This window comes from Euprymna scolopes, chromosome 32 (assembly GCF_053919585.1).
Source record: "Euprymna scolopes isolate OS-2025 chromosome 32, ASM5391958v1, whole genome shotgun sequence".
Taxonomy (NCBI): Eukaryota; Metazoa; Mollusca; class Cephalopoda; order Sepiida; family Sepiolidae; genus Euprymna; species Euprymna scolopes.
Window position 1 is genome coordinate 51505834 of NC_136513.1, and position 13601 is coordinate 51519434.

A 13601-nucleotide genomic window follows, 5' to 3' on the forward strand; every position below is an offset into this window, starting at 1 on the left:
CATTCAGTCCTTTCGCCTCCTCTGTGTTGGGGGGGGGGGAGGAGGAGGAGGAGGAGGAGGAGGAGGAGGAGGAGGAGGAGGAGGAGGAGGATGGGTAAATACCAGACTAAATTTTGTAATTTCACATTTAATATCCATGATAGATTGGAATTTACATAACCTAATAATAAAAAAAAATTAAAAATGAAAAAAAACTAGTTTTGTTTTTAATGAATTAGAAAAGACAAAACCATTTAAAATAATTATTTCATAATTAATTTGTTTTTTAATGAATATATAAAACAAACCATATGAAATAAATATTTGAAATAATTATTTCATAATAATTTTGTTTGGTTTTTTAATAAATTAAAAAAACACACTCATGCAGAATTAATATTTGGACAAATTATTTCATTATGATTTTTTTTTAAATAAATTAGAATGAACCAAACCATGTAGAATGAATATTTAAAATAATTATTTCATAATTAATTTGTTTAAATAAATTAGAATAAAGAAAACCATGTAAATAAATATTTTAAATAATTGCTTCAAATTTAATTCGTTCTTTTAATGAATAAAAATAGATCTAATCAATGCGAGAGCAAAATAAATATTTTATATAATTATTTCAAAATTAATTTGCATTTTTTAATAAATTAGAATAAATGAAACCAATGTGAAATAAATATTCAAAATAATAATTTCATGATTATTTTTTAATCAAAAGAATAAACAAAACCAATGAAAAAAGAAATATTTAAAAAAATTATTTCATAATTAATTTATTTTTTTACTTAATATATTAAAATAAACCAGACCTACCAATGTGAAATAAATGTTTTAAAGAATTATTTCATAATTAATTTGTTTTTTTTTCCAATATATTAGAATAAACCAAACCAAACAATGTGAAATAAATATGCGCAATAATATTTTTATAATTAATTTGTTTTTTTAATAAATAATAATAAATCAAACCAATGTTAAATTAATATTTTAATTAACTATTTCTTAATTAATTTGATTTAATGAAAAATTAGAATAAACCAAACAAATTTGAAATTAATATTTTAAATAATTTTATCTTAATAATCTTTTTATGAATTAGAATAAATCAAAACATTTTGACATAATCATTTTAAATGATTATTTCATGATAAATTTATTTTTCTTAATAAATTAGAATAAACCAAAAAAATGTAAAATAAATATTTTAATAATTTTTTTCGTAATCAATTTTAAAAAAATTATAAAAACAAATCCAATTTGAAATATACATTTTAAATAATTATTTTATTAGTAATTTGTTTATTTAATAACTAAGAAAAACAAAACTAATGTGAAATTAATATTTCAGATAATTATTTCTTAATTAATTTGCTTTTTAATAAATGAAACTAAACCAAACGAATGTGAAATAAATGCTTTAAATAATTATATCGTGATATTATTTGTTTTTTAATAAATTAGAAAAACCAAACCAATGTGAAATAAATATTTCAAAATAATTGTTTCATAATTTATTTGTTTTGTTTTTAAATTGGAATATACAAACGGGATGTGAAATAAATATTTTAAATAATTATTCTCTAATTAATTTTTTAATGAATTAGAATAAACCAAACCAATTAAAAATAAATATTTTAAATAATTATTACACAAAATCTTTGTTTAATAAATTAGAATATACTAAACCAATGTGAAATACATAATTTAAATAATTATTTCAAAATTATTTTTTAATAAATAAAAATTAAACCAATTCAATGTAAAATAATTATTTTAAATAATTATTTCGTTATTTTTTTAATAAATAAAAATAAACCATACTAATATAAAATAAATATATTTTTATAATTACGTCGTAATTAAATTATTTTTACTATATTAGAAAAAATAAAACTAATGTGAAATAAACATTTTAAATAATTATTTCATAATTTATTTGTTTTTTAATAAAAAAGAATAAACAAAATCAATGTGAAATAAATATTTTAAGTTTTTATTTTATAATTTATTAATTTTTTTTTTAACAAATTAGAATATACGAAATCAATGTGAAATAAATATTTTAAATAATTATTTCATGAATAATTTGTTGTTTTTTATATATTAGAACGCACTATACCAATGTAAAATTAATATTTTAATAATAATTGTATAATATTTTTCTTATTGTTTTGGTTTATTTTAATTCATTAAAAAAATGTAATAAATGAAAACAAACCAAAACAATAAGGAAAAAGTATTTCAAAAAAATATTTAATAATTCATAATTTGTTTTTTTTAATTTTTTTTTTTTTAATGTATTAGAATAAACCAAACCAATGTGAAATAAATATTTTAAATAATTATTTCATAATTAATTTGTTTTTTAATCAATTAGAGTAAACCAACCTATGATAAAAAAATATGTTAATAATTATTTTATAATTAGTTTTTTAGTTTTTAATAAATAAGAATAGACAAAACCAATGTGAAATAAATATTTTAAGTTTTTATTTCGTAATCTATTTTTTTGACTAATTAGAATATACAAAACCAATGTGAAATAAGTATTTTAAATTATTTTTCATGATTATTTTTTTAATAAAGTAGAATAAATTGTAACAGAGTAAAATTAATATTTCCAATAATTAATTTATTATTTATTTGTTTTAATTTATAAATTAGAATAAACCAAGCTAATTAGAAATTAATTTTAAAAAATTATTTCATAATTAATTTGTTTTTGAATAAATTAAAATAAATAAAACCAATATGAAATAAATATTTTGAATAATTATTCTCTAATTAATTTGCTTTTTTTTTAATAAATTCGAATAAACCAAACCAATTTAAAATAAATATTTTAAATAATTTTTTCATGATTTTTTTTTAACAAATTACAATATATAAAATCAATGTGAAATACATAATTTAAATAATAATTTCAAAATTATTTTTTTAATAAATAAAAATTAAAGAAAACCAATGTTAAATATATATTTTAAATAATCATTTCGTAATTAATTTGTTTTTTAATGAATAAAAATAGAACAAACTAATATGAAATAAATATATTAAATAATTATTTCATAATTAATTTGTTTTTTGTATAAAAAAGAATAAACAAAACCAATATGAAATAAATATTTAAAATTTTTCTTTTATAATTTATTTGTTTTTTTTTTTAACAAATTAGAATATACCAAACCATTGTGAATAAATATTTAAAATTTTTCTTTTATAATTTATTTGTTTGTTTTGTTTTGTTTTTTTAACAAATTAGAATATACCAAACCATTGTGAAATAAATATTTAAAAAATGTTTTTATTTAAATAATATTAATTTAATATTTTAAATTTTTGGTGGACCAAAATGAATGTTCCATGCTGCAGTAACAACGCTAGTAGTAATAAACCCATTCTTAACATGCGGATTTGTATTATGTGCTGGGATTATTTTGTGCTTTCACCTAACATGTCAGCTTTGATACAACCGAAAACACTGCTGCGAACCTGAGCAATGATTCCCCTAGCATTTAAATTTTTTCTATCATTGAATACAGGCTTGATTTTCAGATTAAAAAAGAAATTTAAGGTAGTAGTTTTAATGACTGTAATAACTGGAGAGCAATTATCATAACGTTTTAATAAATGGAATACACACTTATTTTGCTACATCTGATGTTAATGCTGCCCCTAGCCATTAAATGTTTCCCTTTTCTGTTGGTAAAGTGCATACAATTTTTTTTTTTGTTAATGCGAAAGTTAAGCACATAAACTATGATAAGCGCCGTTGAAATGTGTGAAAAATTGAAAAGAAATAATATAAATGCTAGTGGCAGCATTAACAATGGGGTTGTTAAAAAACGTTGGTATTCACTGTAGTAGAACGTCATAATTCCAAATATAAGTCTTTAAGTGCTGATAATCGTCTGAAAAATTTAAGAATAAGTGAAAAATAAAAAGGTAAATGGTAGGAGCAGCACTGCTCACCATTTTCTTTTTTTTTTTTTGCTTAAATTATTTTGCAATCTGAAAGTTATGTGCGTTTTAAAGGTTTTAAAAGGGTAAACGTGTATAATAGCTGACTCTAATTGGGTTGGCATACTCTACTAAATATTTGAAACTATGTATTTCAGAAAAAAACGAAAGAAAAGCCAAATTGATAACTATAGCCAGATTTTCAAAAACAAAATGTCAATTTTTTTTTTTTTCTTTACATGGAGGTCACCACTTATCAAGGCCCGAAGGCCACTCAGGGATAAGGGTTATTGTGTGTACAGTAATCAATGAGATAGTATTGTAGTAATCATTAGTATTGGGGGTTTTGATAGAGTGTCTTACTTAAGGGGGCGGTTTGTCAGGAGTTTGTTTATGTTGGATTTGAAGACGTCCAAGTTGTAGTCAGGTTGGAAACAGGCAAGCGGCAGAGAGTTCCACTGGTGTGCAGTTCTAAGAAAGAAGAAAGAGTGTGTGTAAATATATCAACATTTATGCTTGTGTAGATTGGTGATGTTAGAAACCGATCCTGTTTTTGGATAAACCATTATTTCTGTTACTTTTGTGTGCATTAAGATTCCATTTTTTTTTTCTAACGATTATTTCAACGTATTTATTTACACATTTCAAGTGTATTCTTCTTAAAATTACTTACTGGTCTTTTTTGAAGCAGTTTGATCTTCAAAAATTGTATTTTGCCCTTTTTCAAATTTCAAAGCATAACATACTAACTAAGGAAGGAACAAGCAGAATATTATATATATATATATATATATATATATATATATATATATATATATATATATATATAGAGAGAGAGAGAGAGAGAGAGAGAGAGAGAGAGATAGATAGATAGATAGATAGATAGATAGATAGATAAATAGATGGATAGATAAATAGATGGATAGATAAATAGAAAGATAGATAAATAGAAAGATAGATAGATAGAAAAATAGATAGATAGATAGATAGATAGATATAGATATCTGCTTATCAGTCTCCATGTGTATATGTACGTACGTCTATAAACGTGTGTGCGTGCATATCCTGTTTGTGTATGGGTACGTGTAGAAGCATACGTGGTAGTGTGTGTGTGTATATGTATGTATGTTCACATATGCAAGGATGTTCATGGGATGCATGAGTGTCCAATTCAAAGTTTTATGGCAGACTTGGTTTTGAATGGAGGCCACACAAGTTGCTGACTATTCCAAGCCAAAAATGTTGGAAGAGTCATATTCAAATAGATCTTAACCTTATTGGCTATACCCGTGCCCTTCCTCCTGCTGCTAATCCTGTCCGCCCTACACTCATGTTTCCATCATTCACACTGAGGAAGATCGAAGGATCGGTCGAAAATTATGTGCTTTTGAAGGAAACATTCTTGTTTTTTTTCAAAAGACTTTTTGTATTCCTACACATTGGAAATAAATACAAAAAAGATATAAACATTTATATATTTTTATATTGATTTTTTATTCATACATATTTACATATATATAGATATAGATATATAGCTTGAGAGAGGATAGATAGATGTTACAGTTCTTAAGCTTTTTTATTTCATTTACTATAAGAAATTTATCTTTTCCAAAACATGTTAAAAAAGTATAGGTATATTTTACAATAGACATCAGACCTTACAAGACCCCTCCCTACCACCCTCAAATTAATGGGATAGCGGAAAGGATGGTCCAGATGGTAAAGAAAATCGATGCTTTCCTACCCAAACTATTACTAAGTTATAGAACAATTCCGCAGGCAGGCAGGCGAGAAAGTCCATCTGCCTTAATGAGCAGACAATTAAGATCCCCTTTAACTCTGTCATCTGCCACAAATCAAAAGATGTGGTACAAAAAAAATAGGAATACAGAAGCCGAGACAGCAGAATTTATTATGCAGAAAGCACATAATACTGCAATATAAAATAAAGAAAATGGGAACAGTGTTCTAGCTCATGCTGACCAAATAGGATCCCAAGGAGAACAATCAGATGAAGAAATGCCTTCAGAGCTGCCCACTATTGACGTAACAGAAGAGTTAATGCAGAATGAGACTGTGGAGGAAGAAGAAGAGAGGGACAAGTGTAACCCCTACAGGGCAGCTCAGGTGCATACGCTTGTGGGTTGAGATGCAGTTGTAGCTGATACCTGTGGCGTCACCTGTGTTTTCGTCTAGTGGTCGCTCTCCGGTTCCGCTTTCAAATCAGCTTCCAAACGTCACCTGGGCTATCGGAGAAATATATTGCATTCACAACGGAGTTTCCAATTAAAGAAAAGAAAGTAAAAACTTAATTGGTTTTTCTTAACATAGAATTGATTATTGTCTTCGACTTTACAAATAATAGTTACACACTGGCCTAGTCATGCAACTTAGGGGGCTGGCAGTTTTCTTTCCTTTACCAAGTTTTTCGTTCTTTATCTACTGTCAGTCCACAGGAAGGGATCAGCTGACAGAGACATGCGTATTGGAACGTGTCACAAAAAGAATCTCGAAAAAGAATCTCTCTCTCCCTTTTCTCAAGTTGTTTTATCAAAATCGCTAGCTGTACCCCCTCACCTCTCCAAGTATGCCCACAAGTGGCGGTCAACCAATCAGTGGCCGCGCCTTGGTTCGGAGGGGGGGGTAGTAAGGGCTTGCTTGATTGCTGAAGAGAAAGAAGAGAAAATAATAAAGCAACCCTTTCATTTATCTAAGCAAATATAAAAGGAAAGAAAAGATTTTCCCCTCTCATCTTCTCTCCTAATTTCTACTCCTCCTCTCCGAACTTATCTCTACCAAATTTTAACCCTCATTTGCACTGAGGTTCTTATTTATTATCAAATTAGGAGTGATTAGTCATTCCAGGTCGAACAATGCTTGGCGGCGACCCTTACCCTTGACCCCCCATTCTAAGTTGTCAGCTTTAATCAGCTAAGGGTATCTGGATCTCTTCATACCTCTCAACAGAGGTTTTAAAAACAACCTTTCATGCTAACAGATATATGACGACAATGAGATGAAAACAATTATTATTTGTTTTTTCTCTTTCTGACAAAATCCCATAGACATTTCTGTTTAAAACAACATCAAACCATCATCATCATCATCATCATCATCATTAGAATTCAGCCGTGCGAATTCTTCTGAATTCGTGTCAGTGAGACCACCCAGGCGACAAGTTGTTCCTTAATCAACTAGCAAGGTCTCTCAGCATCGCTCGGTCCCCTTCGGGTCCCACAAGTTAGAAGAAGAAGTAGATCAGAGTATGTAGGAGGAACAGTTCGATCATAGAGAAAGACATGAGAGATTTCCAAGGGAAAGGAGAGATATAAAGGAAGATGTTCAGGAGGGCACAAGAAGAAGTACAAGAAGTACTCGCGGCGTAAAGCCCCTCCGTTATAGGGTGATGTAGTGATATGCAAATTAAGCATAATTTACATATGAGCAGATAGCTCATATTTATAAACTGACACCAACTAGAACAGAGGTTGTTGAATGCTTACTTGGCGTTATACACAACATATCTTTTTTTACAATTTAAATATGTTCAGGTAAGTAATGTTTTTTGGGGGGGTTTTTTACACAGGCATCACCACATTATCAAGGCCAAGAGGCCACTCAAGGATAAGGGTTAAAGAGTGTACAGTAGAAATTGGACAATATAGTAATCATTAGTAATAGAAATTCGGTAAATTTGATAACTTATACGGAACGGCTCATCAAGAACTTATTTATATTAGACTTGAAGACAACCATATTGTAGTCAGCTGGAAAGCAGGAAAATGGAAGACAATTCCACAGGCGTGCAGTTCTAAGAAACAAGCTTTGCTCATGGAATCTACATTTAGGTTTAGGCACAGATAAAGAGTGGGGGGAATTATTGATAGTGTTTTCAACTAGACGAGTGTTTCTTGTGAAAGTTTGTTGAGGGGGGATCATAGACTGAAGCTCAGTCGAACACTTTCCATGAAAATAACGATACATCAGAGACAAACTCGCAACATCTCTTCTGTGAGATAGAGGTTGCAGGGAAGAGAAAAGGACATCTCCTACGAGGCTACGAAGTCTATTTTGAACTCTATCAAGGCAGGAAAGTCCTTTCTAGTAGCTCCTGCCCAGATGTGGCAACAGTATTCCATCCTTGGACGTACCTGGCTCTTATATAGATAGAGAATTGCATCAGCAGTGAGATATCTACCGGATCGATAGATAGATCCCACCATTTTTCCAGCGGCTTACTTCGTTACTTTTTTAAATTTTGTTTTGAATTACCAAAAAAGTTTGGTTAGAAAGAAAAAAAACATTAATTTTGGATTATCTTCCCCTTTCATTAGTATCACTCTTCTGAAAATGAAACAAAATAAAACAAAAATACTTCCAGCAAATTAAAACGTACTTGTGCTCTATTATTTATTGCATTTATAGCAACCGCAATGCTCGGCTGGAATAAATGGCCAGCAGGAACATTTCACAGCAATTACTGCTTTGAAATGCCCAGGCATATGAAAAACACATGACATTCTGATGTGACCACCATGCACATAAAAGAAAAGGAATTGTTATGCTCCCTTGTGTATGAATACAGTAAGCAGGTATTCATATGCTGGAACATTTGAGAAAGCTTGTATATAAAGAGTACACTATTTTCATCGGCATTATGGAGAAAAAGCAGTGAGATGCCGAAAGCCCTCTGCATTTGCACAAACATCTAAATCGGTAGAAAATGACACGGCCAGGCGATAAATACAACTGACACCCCTGGTTGGCTTTGTATGCATCGCACCTTCTACGTCACCGACAGGAATTCCGGCATACATTTTCTTGTCGATACAGAAGTAGAAATGAGCCTTATCCCAAGCAAACTAATAAAAGAATGACGAACACGGATATCGGTCCTTTTACAAGCCACAAACTATTCCCCCATTCCAACCTACAGTCACAAATCGATGACATTAGACCTAGGTTTGAAACGTACATTTCATTGGATAGTTATGATGGTGAAGCTCCCATTCCCAATTCTAGGGGCAGATTTCCAACACCATTTCACTAAACTTGTCGACTCCAAATGCAGGAGAATAATAGATAACAACACCGGACTATCAGTGCAAGGCAGAATCAGCAAAAATAAGTCCAGTTGTATTAAAAAAACGTGGAAGACACATACACTAAAATACTTCAATATTTTCCAAAGATTACGTGACCTGTCTACAAAGACGATATTGTCAAATATGATGTCATGAATCATACAAAGACTCAAGGTCCGCCAATAAACGTGCACCCATGCAAATTCCGACCCAATTGCTTAACGGCAACTAAACAAGAGTTCCAACACATGCTGGACCTGACCATCATTTGTCCATCTCAAAGCAACTGGTCGTTATCGCTCCACATGGTCCCCAAGAAGACATCGGATGACTGGCACCCTTCTGGGGATTATAGGATACCTAACAGCCAAACAGTACCGAATAACTATCCAATCCCTCACTTGCATGATTTTTCCAAATCGCTCAAGGTGCGTGTACAATGAAACCTCTGTCGACCCCGATGACATCTCCAAAACCCCCATCACTACTCCATTCAAACTTTTTGAATTCATTAGAATGCTATCGAGATTGAGAAACACTGTGCAGGCTTTTCAACGGTTCATAGACGCAGTCATGTGAGGATTGTCTTTCATGTACATTAACGACTTATTAGTTGTAAGCTCATTTACAGAGGAGCATATTCAACGCATCAACCAATTATTTCTATCGGAATACAGTGTGATCATCAATCCTAACAAATGTGAGTTTGGTGTTTCATCATTATCTTTTCTTGGTCATGTTATTGACAAGGAGGGCATTCATCCCCCACCTGAGAGGGTTCAATCTAATGTTGATTATCCTGCCCTGATTTCTCTGCGTAAACTGCGGGAATTCCTTGGTTTAATTAATTTTTATAGACAATTCTTACCTCACTGCACTAAGTTAGCACAGCCCTAACACCGATCCTCCTCGAAATAGAAAAAAAAAGAATGAACATATTACATAACACGAACATGAATTGCACTCTTTCTCAGTTTTAAAAAAGACCTTAGCAAACACTACATTGTTGGTTTTTCCCAAGACAGGCACACAACTTGCATTATTCCTAAATACTTCCAATGTAGGCATCAGAGGAGTGTTACAACAATTTGTTAATAATTTATGGTAACCATTATCCTTCTTTTTTAGAAGACTGCAAGATGCTGAAAGAAAATACAGTATTTTCAGTAGGGAATTGCTTGCTGTTTATTCCCAATTTATGTTGGAAGGTTCAAATTTCACTATTCTTACCGATCACAAACCACTGTCACATGTCTTATTCACTAAGCCTGACAAACATTCACCTCACTATTTACTTTGGACATTCAATATATCAAGGGTACCGAAAACATGGCTGCTGACACATTATCATGTATGCACATCAGCACCATCCAACTTGTTCACGATATGGATCTTCATCAGATCGCTAGGGATCAGGAAAGTGACAAAGAATTAAACAACTTACAATGATCTCCCAGTTTCAATTTTCAACAAGTTCCCTTGCCCTTCTCAAACGATTTTATTTGGTGCGCATTTTGACTGGAACGTCCATACGTACATTTCCAACACAGATGAGTATTTTTCTTGAAATTACACAATTTATCGCTCCCAGGCAACCATGTAACACAAAAGTTGGGGACATCACTTTTCTTTTGGACTGCCATCAACCTAGATATACCCTTCAAACAGGGTCAGCTATGCCACGCCTAACGGTACCATGCTACCTAGTGCTACAACTTCCACCAAATCCGGCAGTCACATAAAGCGTCCATTCAGATTTGCTACCTACACCCAGTGAAATACTCGCATATATTTTATTCTTTCTCCTTTGGATTGACTTCTTGTCTCGGAGAGGAGTGATGTAGCAACCGCTATGCTTGGCCGGAATAAATGCCCGGCAGGAACATTTCACAGCAATCATCGGTTTGCAACACCCATGCATATAATAAAACATGTCAACACATAATGATGTGATGCGACAACTGACCACATAAAAAAAAAGGAACTATGTTATGCCCCATAAATATTAAACATTTTCTGTAGCAATTTCGCATATGTTTTTTCTTGACATGGTAAGAATCTTTTGCTCTGTGGAAATGTCTACTGCAAACCAGTCACCTCTCAATAACATGACCAAGAAAAGATAATGATGAAACACCAAACTCACATTTGTTAGGACTGATGATCACACTGTATTCCGATAGTCTGTGAAATAATTGGTTGATGTGTTGAATATGCTCCTCTGTAAATGAGCTTACTACTAATAAGTCGTTGATGTGCGTGTGTTAGGAAATAGATCGAACATGAGAAAGAAATATGGTAAATCATATTGTAGACACGTTTTACCGGAAGTGAGGGTCAGCTGATCGGATCTGTGTGTGAGTCACGTGATCAGGTTAGCTGGAGTCAGTGAGTTTGGGTTTGGACGTAGAGAAGAACAGACGGCTTAACAGGTCCTTGCGTATGAATACAGTAAATAGGCTGTAAGGTTCGATAAGCCTGTATATAAAGTATATATAAATATAAAGTATTTATAATATAAAGAATACCCGCCAAAATTAAATCAGTTTTTCTCTTCAATTTCACAAGTTGGACACATGTTTTAGTAGACTTTGTCTGTGGGAGACGTTAAAACCTCGTCATGATTTTACGTGCGGCAGGCATGAATTTTAATACCCACCATGGAAATTTACCACATCGAGCGAGGATTTAAATCTCCTTTTAAACAATTTAATTTTTTTTTTTTTTTTTTACACAGAGATCACCACTTATCAAGGCCCGGAAGCCACTCAGGGATAAGGGTTATTGCAAGTACATTACGTTAGTGAGGAGATTTGATGAAGTGTTTACTTAAGGGGGCGGTTCATTAGGAATTTGTTAACATTAGACTTGAAGACATCCAAGTTGTAGTCCGGAGGGAAGCAGGCAGACGGAACAGAGTTCCACAGGCGTGCAGTTCTAAGAAAGAAGCTTTGTTCATGAAATCCGCGTTTTGATTTAGGCACAGATATAGAGTGGGGGAAATTTTTCACAGTGGATTCAGCTAGATGGGTGTTTTTCGTGAAAGATTGGCGAGGGGGGACCAGGGATTGGAGTTCAGACGAGCACCTGCCATGAAAATAACGATAAAACAAGGAAAGGCTTGCAACGTCTCTTCTGTGGGAGAGGGGTTGCAGGGTAGAGAAAAGGGCATCCCCCACTAAACCACGAAGTCTATTTTGTACTCTGTCAAGGCATGATAGGCTGTTTTTGGCAGCTCCTGCCCAGATATGGCAGCAGTATTCCATCCTTGGCCGTACTTGGCTTTTATATAGATAGAGAATTGCATCAGTAGTGAAATATCTTCTGGAGCGGTAGAAGGATCCCACCATTTTTCCAGTGACCTTAGCAACAGACTTGATGTACGTGTTCCATTTCAGATCAGGAGTAAAGGTCAAACCCAGAAGCTTGTCAAAACACGGGGCCTCACCCAGACGAGAGCCATCCATCACAATTGATGCCAGCTGGGGATCAGAGCGTTGAACTACTATTCTTATGGTACTAACGCACACACACACACACACACACACACACACACACACACACACACACACACACAAGCGCGCACACCCATACACACACACACACGCGCGCACACACCCATACACACACGTGCGCACACACATACACACACGCACATACACACACACGCACATACACACACACGCACATACACACACATACACACATACACACACACATACACACACATACACACACACGCACATACACACACATACACACACACATACACATACATACACACATATACACACACACGCACATACACACACATACACACATACACACACATACACATACACACACACATACACACATACACACACATACACACACACATACACACACGCACATACACACACATACACATACACATACACACACATACACATACACACACACACATACACACACACATATTCGCTTATATGATTTATGGACTGTTTTTCTCAATAATAGTCACATGGATTTTTAGCCCCCGTGAAGCACTTCTTATCAATAACAAATCCGTAATTTCAAGCCCGATGTATGATTGGTGAAACCTTTTTATAAATTGGCAATTCCATTAAATTTACCTTTAATGGTCCCATGAATACACACCTTACGATTGGTGACTCCCGACTGCAATAAAAATACCAACACACAACCTTAGTCCTATACATTAATATATTTGGATTATGGACTGGTTACCCGCCTGAGCACACATGCAACACATTCTGTTCAAGCCACTAAACTGTGGTTTAACCCTTCTTGTTGTTGTAACTACTACTAGTTGTAATAATAACAGTAGTAGTCTACTACTATTTATTAATTATTATTTTGATTTTTTTTTTTTTTGTTAAGAGTTGGTTTAAGTAAATAGGTTATTTGAATCATAGAATACCAAAACGCATTTCAATCTATATAGTTTATGTGACTTAAATAGCATTTAGCCTTGACAAAATTACCATAACAGAATTAGTTTTAGTTTGGTTATAATTTATAATTTAATGACCCAGTAATAATAAATGTGGATGACCACAC